The following is a 13,093-nucleotide window of genomic DNA, read 5'->3' as shown; positions in this document are numbered from 1 at the left end:
AGCAGAGCTGGATAGAAAAACACACAGTGAAAAACTATCAGTCATGGATTAGCCTCCCCAGAGCCCAGACATCAACATTATTACAGCAGTGTGGGATCATCTTGACAGAGAATGGAAAAACAAAGTCATTTTATCAGCTGATGTTACAGATAGTTGGATTCTAATCACTGAACACTGAGTTCGGTGAAATTATGTCTTCAGAAGACTTTCTCATGTTTCCAGCTCACTTTTTTTAAACTGTAAAACTCCAAAATATGTTTGATGGCAACATCATGTACTTTTACATTACTATACTAATAGCCATCATTTAGCATGAGAAAATATGGCTACTGTACAAAAAGTCTTCCTTCTATTTCACGGGCAAATAATAAATGTAACATGTTTCGTGAAATAACTCAGTTTGATTTCTGATCATAGTAACATAAAGGTTAGCTTCATTGCTTTGTATATTTTAATTCATCTGTCTTCACACTGATGAGACTGAGTTGACAGAAGTTTAAGACTGTATGAACATGTCTCACTAATTCCAGAACAAAACAGAAGTATTGTTCTTCCACTGCAGCAGGGTGGGAGCTTGTCAATAATACACCGTATAACCAGTTATTGCAATTTGATTTCTGTGTTTGTGTTATGAAAAATTTGAAGTTCATATTTGCTTTCACGGTAAAAAAAAAAAAAAAAAAAAAATCACTTCATGCTCAACATTTGACTGAACCTTCAGTCTTCTTTCACTTTCTGAGTGATGTAAAATCCAAGCGTTAATATTATTTCTTTTTTTTTTTACAGCAATCTGCAAAATCTTGAGATGACAAGAGGAAGCAGCACAATCAATGTCTGGCAACGTAACATAGTTTAAGAATTGGCCCGAGGACAGAAACAGAAGCAGTTTTACAGAAACGAGTCAAACTGTCTGTCGCGTGTCTCCTACTGCGAACCGACAGGAAAAGGTGATTCCTGTTCTCCCCTTCTTCTTTAATCATATCTCACAAAACCATTACCTCCAGAGAGCAGCCGAGTGAGGAGCGGAATAACAGCTCCGGATGAGTGACAGACAAAGTGGTGAGAGGAAAAAGACGAGGGAGACAAGAACGAAAGAGGAAGGTCATTTTATCAGCATTATGACAATAACACACTGCCACGGTGGAAGGTCTAAAAACTGCCTCAGTAACTCTGTAAGTCTTCTTAATTAAATATTTGTGAAAAAAACAACAACAAAAACACTGAGGCCAGACTATCCTGGAGACTCTGCATGATTGAATCCAACTTCTCCTAAATAACTGCAGAGAAAAGAAGAAAAAATCCAAAATTGCATCGTTGATGCTGGACCATAAAAGAGGCAATAAAACCAGAGAGCATGAACATTAATTACTCAAGAATTTAAAACAACAACAAGGAAGAAAAGAAAATCTGAATCAAGTACTCGATAGCCTTCACACTCAGTGTGCCTGTGTGGCCACTGATTATACTCAGAGCAGCTAATGACTCACAGCTCTGGCCTGGGCTTCAGCTGCAGGGAGGACACTGGAAAGCTGCTGGTCCCTCCGATTCAAGATTACACACTCATCCTCTCACACTGACACCATTGATCGCTGGGACGGGGGGTTATTTAAAACAGCTCGATAACACGCTCAGGAGAGGCCGAGGTAAAATTTGACTAGATGTGTGTCCAGTAAAGTGGGGAAAGGCAATTTAGATCAATCTGAAGGATCCTTGACGCACAAGTCCAGTGAGAAAGACACAGAGAAGTGTAATGACTTAGGTCAGGACTCGGCTTTGCACAAGTGTAAGTAGGTTATAGGCTGCAACAACTTTACTCTTTCTCTGTGTGTGTGTCTGTGTGTGTGAATTATTCAGTGAGACAACATGCAGCAGGTACCAAAGAGGAAATTTACTGTCGTGATGTTTAATGTATGTGTCGCCAGTGATTTGTAGGTACCTGAGAGAGATTGACAGCTCTTATACCATCCATCTGTTTCCTACCTTCCTGTAGTGTTATTAAGCTGCTGTGGAGCTGCACTCGACAGACCTGCAGCAGATGATCTCAGATATGCTCATTTTCTCTCTCCACCTCTTCATTCTCAGCCTCTTTCTGTCACTGCCGTATGTGTGTTGGTGTGTGCGTGTGTGAGAGAGAGAGAGATTTGGTCAGCCAGCTGCGAGTTGGACAAAAAAGTCAATTTAAATGCATTTGATTAACATACGAGGGAGACGCATTATTTATAAGTGTGTAAGAGTGGAGCATTGTAAGGTAGCTTTCAGAGGAAAATAAAGACCGACAAACAGCAGATTCTGTGTAGAGTCAATCACTGCTCTGAAGCAAATGCATCAAAATACATCAACATCAGAGGAGAAATATTGTGACTGTAAAGTCTGTATATAATGGAGAAGAATTTGCTTGTGGATTCCAGAAGACTTCAGGCGGGCTAAATGATATAAAAATGAATAAAAATCTTGAGATACAGACATTTTTTACTATCTCACTATGTAGGTGAAATATTTGATAGTTTTCACTGGCTACAGTACTGTGCAAAAGTCTTGAGTTGCCTCTTATTTCTTTATGTTTTGTTAGAAAAGGGGGAATATTTGCATTGATTTATTAAAACGTGCAAACCGACAGCATAGAAGGCAAAAACAGAGTTTGTATAATTGTAACAAGCCTGAAGTAAATACTTGGTCTGACCACTTTTATTCTTCAACACAGACTCATCTTTCTTGTAGTCTTCGGGAGTAGTTCTCCAGGTTTCTTGAAGGATATTATATTGAGACCATTGCTGATGAGGCTTCAGTGAACAGCAGACGGATCAACTGAAGACCAGATGCATCTCTCAGGTTCTGTGTCAGGTCTTTGCTGGATTTTTTTCCCTATATCCTAAAGACATGAATTTTAAATACTGTTCATTTGCTGTTGAGAAGTTTTAAAAAAAACTTTAAGGGGACGTTGCACACAGTGCCAAGTTTTCAGCTAATAACTCTTTGGAAATCACTTTGTTGTTCCAAAAGATACCATGTCATGTCTGTGTTATCTTTTGTAGATTCAACTAAAGAAATGTGAACAAATTACATGTTTGGTGACAGGCTGCTAGTAAAAAAAGTCCCTAAAGATACAATCTTAAATTGGTTTGTTGCTAAGTTGTCTGTCTATACAGGGAGTGCAGAATTATTAGGCAAATGAGTATTTTGTCCACATCATCCTCTTCATGCATGTTGTCTTACTCCAAGCTGTATAGGCTCGAAAGCCTACTACCAGTTAAGCATATTAGGTGATGTGCATCTCTGTAATGAGAAGGGGTGTGGTCTAATGACATCAACACCCTATATCAGGTGTGCATAATTATTAGGCAACTTCCTTTCCTTTGGCAAAATGGGTCAAAAGAAGGACTTGACAGGCTCAGAAAAGTCAAAAATAGTGAGATATCTTGCAGAGGGATGCAGCAGTCTTAAAATTGCAAAGCTTCTGAAGCGTGATCATCGAACAATCAAGCGTTTCATTCAAAATAGTCAACAGGGTCGCAAGAAGCGTGTGGAAAAACCAAGGCGCAAAATAACTGCCCATGAACTGAGAAAAGTCAAGCGTGCAGCTGCCAAGATGCCACTTGCCACCAGTTTGGCCATATTTCAGAGCTGCAACATCACTGGAGTGCCCAAAAGCACAAGGTGTGCAATACTCAGAGACATGGCCAAGGTAAGAAAGGCTGAAAGACGACCACCACTGAACAAGACACACAAGCTGAAACGTCAAGACTGGGCCAAGAAATATCTCAAGACTGATTTTTCTAAGGTTTTATGGACTGATGAAATGAGAGTGAGTCTTGATGGGCCAGATGGATGGGCCCGTGGCTGGATTGGTAAAGGGCAGAGAGCTCCAGTCCGACTCAGACGCCAGCAAGGTGGAGGTGGAGTACTGGTTTGGGCTGGTATCATCAAAGATGAGCTTGTGGGGCCTTTTCGGGTTGAGGATGGAGTCAAGCTCAACTCCCAGTCCTACTGCCAGTTTCTGGAAGACACCTTCTTCAAGCAGTGGTACAGGAAGAAGTCTGCATCCTTCAAGAAAAACAGGATTTTCATGCAGGACAATGCTCCATCACACGCGTCCAAGTACTCCACAGCGTGGCTGGCAAGAAAGGGTATAAAAGAAGAAAAACTAATGACATGGCCTCCTTGTTCATCTGATCTGAACCCCATTGAGAACCTGTGGTCCATCATCAAATGTGAGATTTACAAGGAGGGAAAACAGTACACCTCTCTGAACAGTGTCTGGGAGGCTGTGGTTGCTGCTGCACGCAATGTTGATGGTGAACAGATCAAAACACTGACCGAATCCATGGATGGCAGGCTTTTGAGTGTCCTTGCAAAGAAAGGTGGCTATATTGGTCGCTGATTTGTTTTTTTGTTTTTGTTTTTGAATGTCAGAAATGTATATTTGTGAATGTGGAGATGTTATATTGGTTTCACTGGTAAAAATAAATAATTGAAATGGGTATATATTTGTTTTTTGTTAAGTTGCCTAATAATTATGCACAGTAATAGTCACCTGCACACACAGATATCCCCCTAAAATAGCTAAAACTAAAAACAAACTAAAAACTACTTCCAAAAACATTCAGCTTTGATATTAATGAGTTTTTTGGGTTCATTGAGAACATGGTTGTTGTTCAATAATAAAATTATTCCTCAAAAATACAACTTGCCTAATAATTCTGCACTCCCTGTATCTATGTGTAAGAGCAACAGTGATTCATCCCTTGAGTCGGGTGCCTTTTTTATGCTTGACTCCTCTGAAAATGGTGAGGTACAAAGACTGAAAAGGAGTGAAAAAGCAGCCAAAGAATAACTGAATGAATGACCTTCAGAAAGCCTGGAGAACTATTGCTCAAGAGCACTTTATACAACTACAAGAAAGTCTAAATGCTTGGAAGCAAAATGCACGGAAACGATGGGTGGTTCAAGGCTTTGTACAGTTAAGTAAGGAAGTTTAAATAATTACATTTTGCTGTACTTGGTACTAATTAGATACTTGCTGTACCAAATATAACTTACTGAATCGTACTTTCAGCTTGAAAGCTTAACATTTTTTGCTATTTGTAACATTTAATGTTTTTTTTTTCTTCTGACAGGAGAGTGCGCTAACATTATACTTCTTCCTTTTTCCTCATGTTTCTGATATTCACTCTCTGTCCATCTCTGTCCACTGTCAGGCTAATCCTCCACTAATAGCACCATCTCTCTGCTGCTTGTTGCTGAGATTAAAGCAAAATAAAAATGCAGGTACAAAACCAAAACAATGAGCTACAATAGGCTGCAAACAGCACCTTTCATGTTACAGTCCTTTATTCAGTTTTATCATAAAGAAAGAAGCACATTTACACACGGAAATGTTTTGTAATTCAAATGTGTAATGATTTAAAGGTCAAAGGTCAAATATAAGCATCGAAAGGCTGTTAGCATGCTGAAGCCAGCTGTGTCTGAAGGAGAACACAGGTCAAAGGTGAAGCCTCTGAGGTTGGCTCTGAGTAACAATGTTAACAAAGGATCAGGTGCTACCTTCTGTAGTATATTGGATCTCCGCACATTCCCTGTGTACGCCTTGCATCATCAGATCTACCGTAAACAGACCGCCGTGTAAGACCACAGTTCAGTTCTGCAGCCAGAGGTGGTCAGAAAAGTGAGTAGCTGTGAAATGAAATGGAATAATAGACCCGCACATAGACACGCTGGTGGGACATTATCCAAGAAGATTCCTCGTCTTTAATGATGTGCTGAGTCTGTGGAATATCAACTAGGCGAGGAAAGAAGAAGGAAAAAGCATTGTCCTCCAAGTGTTTGTCACCAGTGCCAAATGCCTGGAGAGTCTGGAGCCATCAGCTTATTCCCACATCAGCACTTAACAATAACAACAAAGAATTGCTGAATGGAGATATTTCAAACAGGGGGGACGTTACACATCACAACATAACTGTATTAACCAGCGAAGGTGTGGAAAATATTCTAATGTCTGTGTTGCGGGGCTGTTAAAACTTCTGTGCTGCCTTCAAGACCTTCTCCTCATCCATCTGTGAAACCAAACATTTGTCTTCCACCAGACCTTCGAGGAGAGCCCCTGGCCAAAGACAAAGAGAGGGCCCTTCTCTTTGTGTGGGTGAGCTGTTCAGCTGTGGTCCCATCTACGCTTGTAATGATTGGTCTCATGGGTTCCTTTAGTCCCTCCCAGGCTATAGACTAAATTTGATTGATGGATTGGTTTGCCCAATCCCCCTTGAGTTTTGGCTGCTGGGTACACAGTCTGCGAGAGGGTTTCAATATTCCGCAGAGTGACGGAGTTCGACAATATCCCAATCCAAGGACCTCAAAACACTGAGTATTCATTTCTCTTGCACTATTTCCCAAATGTTTGCAGTTAGATCACTGAGCTCTGAGATTTGGGAGCTGTCCAGTGCTGAAAACACAGACAGTTTTTACAACATTCGCTGTAAAGTCATTGTTAGTCCACAAACCTATTCCCCTCCAGGCTCCACACGGACCACAAAGCCCAAAGAGATCGTAAAAGCTCCCATTTTGGTTCACAGTTTAGTTCACAGATGAGCCCGTTCCTTATAAATTCCAGTTTAAAAAACATCAAAAAGAGATTTAAAACACTGCCCATCACATTCTGAGCCAAACAAAATCAGAACCTTTTAATAGATGCACAATCATACAGCAACAAGCCCGTGGCTCTCTCCGAGTTAAGCTTATTTTGATCATACCTAAGCCGCTATAAGCGAAAGCTGGTGCTCATTTGCATTTATATAGTCCCATTCTGTTAGCTATTAACACTGTATTAGTGGGGAATAGAACCCATAATCACCTAAGTGACATATTAGAGTTGGCACTTTCTAACCATAGAGAATAAAATCAAACCTTGACTGAGAATTACCTTTGGCTTTCCCTGACAAATATGCCAGCAGCAAGGTTCTTGAAACAAATTCACACGAGCTGAGACCAGCATGGCTTTTACTAATGATTATTTTCATCAGAAAATAACACACACAAAAAGAAACACAGCAGTTTCATTGATTGCCCACTGAAACCCAAAGATATTGACTCTGCAGCTCTATAACATCTGGAAAAACAGTGATGTTTGTCACTCAGCTACAAATAACTTACTGATTGTTTCAATAATTCATTTTTGTCTCCACAGAAACTGCAGAAAAACACTGAAACACTTCTGCAGATTGTTTATTTTCTCCAGCCAAACTACAGAAATTCAGCTCATGTTCATACACAAGACAAAAAAAGCAGAAAAATGCTCACATAAAGCTGGAACTAGTTTTATGCAATGATTAATCACACTCTAGCATCTCTAAAAGCATCGCATATGAGCCTTTTTTTTTTTCATCTTCCACTGATGCAAAGTGGCTCCTCAAATTGCAGACTGCTCACAGAGAGATGCACGATAAACAATACCGAGGCTGAATGAGTGCAAAGTGTGCAGCAAATAGACAGCGAGGCAGCTGAACTGAGCTCGTACTCTATTTTAGAATCAGACCCCTTTCTTCCTCACAACACCGCTCTCTGATCCCTCTGCTCGTATGAGTGCACTCATCTACATACACACTTCAACACGCAAACATACACGCAACTACTGCATGCGTGCCGGGGCTCATGGATGACCCACACACACATACATCATCTCTCAAGCGCGCGCGCACACACACACACACAGATCCGGACAGGATGAAAAATGCATGCTGTAAACTTTCAGCTGAGCCTCTTTGCCTCATTCCTCACTTTTCTCTTCTCGCCCCATAAGCACCACTTCTCTGCCTCTCTGTAGTCTCTTGCAAACATTTTCCTGAGCTCCTCTATAACGTGTCGTTGCCTAGTTAACCTCGTCCTGCTTTATGGCACTGACACACAGCTGGTGGTGGGCGCACTAACAAGGCAAAAGAAGAAAAGACTTGGACTCCTCCAGGCTGAGGCGGTGAATGGAAACAGAATGGGCTTTATTGGGCTGCAGGGGCTCTCATATTCTCAGACAATACAGCTCATTCGTCAAGGTGACTTAAACTGTTCTCCTCCTTCACTGTGATTTGTACATGCCAGTGTTTGTTTACAGAGTGGGCACTCATCAATATAAAACCCTCTAAGATCTGTTCACCTACTTGGCACTAGGCAATCCGTCTTTTTACCGACACTTTTTTGTTGTTGCTTCATTTTTCTTCTCACATATTTTCAGCAAAGCAAAGTTGGCACGGAGTACTTCAGTGTAAAGATAACATACTGACAAGCAGACCCTGTGATCATTAGTAACTCAGATTCCACGGAGGATCTTTGATGTCAGGCGCAGGTGACAGCTCTGGAGATGGACCACGAGATCTGATTTTGGCAGTCATTCAGCACATGTTGTTTGCTCACCAAAAGCCTCTGATTTACATAATAGATTTCACAAACACCTGTTCAAGAGCTCGGATGCGCTTCCACAATTGCATCACCCGGCAGAAGGCGTCTTCACCTTCTGGTTTCCTTTCGTCCTGACATCTGTAGATTAAGATTTAAGAAGGTTTTTTGCGCCCGTGTGAAGCAGGTCTCGTGATATGAAGACAAGCTCTCCTGAGATGAAACCATGTAATGGGCACGCTAACGAGGTTACTCGCTGAGTTGATGATTTATGCATGAACATACATGGGTTGTAAATATAGACCAATATTAAAAGCTTTGACCTGTAAATAATTAAAGATATCCCAAACGGGTGCGATTTGCGCGCCTCTCAGAAGCTGACGGTGATCGAACAGGAAGGCATTGATTGGTCCACAAGAAAAAAAATACTTTAATACTTTCTCGTATTGTATTTGCATATAATTAGAGCAATGTGAGAAAAACGTACCCATGTTTTTTCTTTTATTTTTTCTTCTAGCTGCTCTAAAAGTGCGTTTTTTAAGCCAAGAAACACACACTTCAAAGCGTCTTCCAGCAGCAGAGCGGTCTCAGCCGCCTCCGGCTACCCGGCGACTTGAGACATGACACACTGACCAAATGACTGATTTCATAAAACATGCAAGTGAAGAACATTACATTCTTGCCTTTTCTCTCTCTCTCTCTCTTACCGTGTCTACCGAACCAAGGTTCGCCTCAGTGGTGCAGTCCTAGGGAAAGCAAAGCTTTGCGCCTCAGATCAGGTGCTCTCCAAAGCTCCCCGAGGGGTGCAGAGACGGCGAACGACGGAACAAGGGTGAAACAGCACTTTGCAGAGGCAGAACAGAGACCAGGGCGAGTGTCTGCACAAGCGCTCCGGGTCTTACTTTTCACTCCTTCAACATTATCCTCTCCTCACTGAGCAGCAGCCTATGCGCCGGTCATCCCGTTAGACGCCGATTTGTGCCAGATCGGAGCAGAAGCACTCACACAGAAAGAGAAAAAGCGAGAGAGAGAGAGAGCGAGAGAGAGACAGCAAGGTGCTCTCCCTCCGTCCCCCTCCTCGCCAGCAGCAACGCCGAGGGAAAGAAGCGGAATCGGTCTAAACAAAGAGGCAAGCAGTGACGGGCAGACGGTTCCAGCGCCCCCCATTCAAAGAGTGGGGATAGGGTGGCGGTGTGGGTGGGTAGGTGGGAGGGATTGAGGAGAGAGTGGGGGGTGAAAAAAGGAGAGGGGAGAAGGGATGTAGTTTATGTGACCATAATCCGATTCCTATATAAACCTCCGAGGTTGATCCGGGGTCTGCGAATTAAATTTACCCATGAGCTCACAGTGACAGTCTGACCATCAGTTAACCCCCCACCCACCCCAACACCCTCGTGTCACCTCGTGTTTCCACACATTTAATGGAAGAACTTGTGTACTTACGCGTATAACCCCCAGGCCTCATATTCTAGACAAGCTGAGGCTCTTGTCCGTTTAATTAACGTTTGCGGGGTTTGACCTTAATGCTGAGCAGTGTTAATTGTTAACCGGCTACATCAGACGCATCTCCCAACCTGGCAACATCTCACTGCTGCAACGGAGTGAGCACAAACCCAGCAGCAGTCCGCAGTTTGTTGCTGATGGCAGCTCTTGGCCATTTGGGGCTTTCTGACCACAGGTCCAGCTCCTACACTGATTCCTGTCAGTGATAAAGTGAGAAGAGCAGCTCACTCCTCTTTGTTATTCATCATACTGTAGGTCTGCAGTCTGTTGCTCCGTGCTCAAGATGGTTTTGAATTATGCATCTTCCCTTGTGTAATAGAGGCAGGAGTTGGTTTTCGAATCTTAATCGAGCCACTAATCATGATAATCACGATGACTGCGAATAAATTCTGTATATACTCTGTTTGATTTCATTCATTTATTCTTATAATAAGATTTGGAGAACTGAGGGGATTTACAGAGCTGGCGTGCGCACAAAAACCTCATATTTCAGATTTATCTGCGTAGAATTGAGGCCTTAAATTAGAACTTTGAACAAGTAATAAAGAATATGAGTTAATTTTCACCTTCTTATAGTAAAGCTGGCTCACCTGTTGGCCACTAGATATTGTTGAAGTTTGCTCAGACCTGTTCAAATTCATATTAAAGTGGAGATACCACAATGCAACTTCGGGAATGTGTAAAACAGCTTGTTTCAGTTTGACTGTTTTGATTTTTGAGTTTAAATATTCCACCTGTGAGTTTGTGCTACCTGCTTAAAACTACTTAGAGTAACATCAGATTTTGTTCTGGCATCTTGAGGATAGCAAACGTCAGTAAACACACCATGAATGTATTCTAATATTAGATCATTGCAATAGTAAACATGCAAAGCCAGCAGGCATGGAGTAGCATCAGCATTCATGCAGAGTCCTGCAACCACATAATGAATGCAAGTTTAATATTTGTGATTTGGGCTGCACACGTTCCTGAAGAAAATATCTGACTCTGTAGCTGATAAATACTTAACAACAGCCGTTTTTAGCCTTGGGCTAAGTTTGATGTGATAGCAAGCAAACACAAGTAAATGTGAAAATGAGCATTTTTTTTCAAATGCTGCATTATTTGTTTGGGGGGGGTTAACAATCTTTCTTTGTTTAAGAAAAGAAAAGAGAAGAAAAGAAAAGGGAAAATCAGAAAAGAAGAAAAAGAAAAAAGAAGCCAACTCAAAGAACAAGTCCCAAGAGCTGCAGTTCATGAGAGTTGCACTTGGGCCCGTCTCCAAACTAAGTCAAACCCACAGTTCTTCACCCCACAGTGTAAAACTGCCAGATTTCACAGCAGAAATAGACATTTTTACAATCTTGTCCAAGTAGCAGTTTTATTTACTTGCTCTGTCTTTTAAATTTCAAGACTACTGTATGGGGAATGAGTTACTTATATACAGTGGTGTTAAAATGTGCTTGCACCCTTGCTGATTTCCTGTTTTTTGTATGTTTGTCACAGATTTAAATATTAGACAAAGATAACAACTTTTCATTTCTAAATAAAGGTTTTTATTATTAAGGGGGAAATAATAAAGGGCTCAAGGTTAAGCATAAGTCAGGGGGTGGCAGGAGTGACAGGTACCCAGTGTGCTACACTCACACTGGGTAAAACAGTGAGTGGAGGCCAGTGTTGGTCAAGTTACTTGAAAAAAGTAATCAGCTACTAATTACTGATTACTTCCCCCCAAAAGTAATCCCGTTACTTTACTGATTACTTATTTTCAAAAGTAATTAATTACTTAGTTACTTAGTTACTTTTTAAAAACACGATTTACAACCTGAATAGATAAAGCAATAGATCTTTCAGCCCAATTCTACTTTTTCTGCATAATCCATCATACAAAATGTAATCAAATGGAAACGTCTCTTTTTAAAACTTTAAACTTTAAATCTTTTACCTTTATGCATCAAGCAAAAATGTAATTATATGCAACATCCTCTGACTGGAAGAAATTTGTTTAACATTTAAACCTATTTTCTGCACATTCCAGCATATAAAATAAAATATTTTTTTGTGTTTACACTCACTCTTTCAAATAGATGCAAGTAAAACACAGCAGAAAATAAATAAAATCAAAGACTAGCGGTCCTGTTGCTCTATTTTCACCTGTAAAGCAGGACTGGGGTAGGCGGAGGTTTACCCTGGTGCAGGTGTGCCGCAGCGGTCAGTTGAAGACTCGGCGAGTTTCTCTGTGAATTTCACATTACGTCGTAGCGCACTCGGCGCTTGCTTGGAAGTTAAGGGGGTTTTTTCGCTGTAAAAAGAAGTTTTCTTCCCACGCACAACGGACACTAATGTTTTTGTCACTTTTTATGGAATCAAACTCAAAATAAGGTCAGTACTTCCACGCTTTAAACGCTGCACGCTCATACTTCGATATATTATCCATTGTTGATCTGCACAGCTGTTGTCACGAACGTCGCACTCGCTTACGTCACTGTCATGAGACATTCTCGCAAAAAATCACGGTTTTAGTAACGCAGTAACGCAGCGTTCCTACTGAGAGTAACGGTAATCTAATTACCGTTTTTGCAATAGTAATCCCTTACATTACTCGTTACTTGAAAAAAGTAATCAGATTAGCGTTACTGCCCATCTCTGGTGGAGGCTATAGCATAACCAAAACTGTTGCAAACTTGCTGCCTCCAGAATGGTTGCTTCACAGATGAAGAAGTCTGCAACCACTAACAGTCAGCCGCCATCTTCAAAGTGACTTTAGTGCATCAAGACAGAGATAAATAAGACAGAATCAGTCTGCCATGCCATCAGTCTGCCATCAGTCTGCCATCAGTCTGCAACAAATGAGGTCATGTTGGCAGTTAAATGCAATCTGTTTGTGATGATTAATTGTGATCAGCTGAAAAATCACAAATGGCATTAACTGCTTATATTCAAAGTCCAACCAGAACCTCATAGATGTGAAGCAGAAATTCAGAAACTTCTCCACAAATCATGACGTAGTTGCCGAAGGGCAGAAATTTAACTGCAAATGCCGCAGAAGCTCAGCGGGTTTACTTTCATAATATAAATATAAACAGAATAAAACCAGTTGGCAACCGGCGGAGTCGAGCCCCCTGCAACGAGACGTATGACAGATGAGTTGCGCTCATCTGATTCAGATTGATTGCAACCTGCTGAAAATCTGTCTGTGTTTATAAATTAGACGTCAAAGTATTTTTAGTTTCAAAGT

The 13,093-nt window shown here is 41.2% G+C and overlaps 1 protein-coding gene across 2 annotated transcripts in view; it reads right to left on the bottom strand.

Moving 5' to 3' along the window:
• Positions 1-9,536, bottom strand: part of LOC100704480 (neurocan core protein) — a 50,609-nt gene extending 41,073 nt beyond the window's left edge. For both annotated transcript variants that reach the window (XM_005476182.4, XM_003437962.5), the window contains exon 1: positions 9,081-9,536. The gene's annotated coding sequence lies outside the window, so the exon portion shown is untranslated. The remainder of the gene's footprint in view (positions 1-9,080) is intronic.
• Between the last annotated feature and the right edge of the window lie 3,557 nt (positions 9,537-13,093).

The sequence above is a fragment of the Oreochromis niloticus genome, linkage group LG18 (assembly GCF_001858045.2).
Source record: "Oreochromis niloticus isolate F11D_XX linkage group LG18, O_niloticus_UMD_NMBU, whole genome shotgun sequence".
In the NCBI taxonomy this organism is placed as follows: domain Eukaryota; kingdom Metazoa; phylum Chordata; class Actinopteri; order Cichliformes; family Cichlidae; genus Oreochromis; species Oreochromis niloticus.
This window is presented reverse-complemented; position numbering and strand designations above follow the sequence as displayed.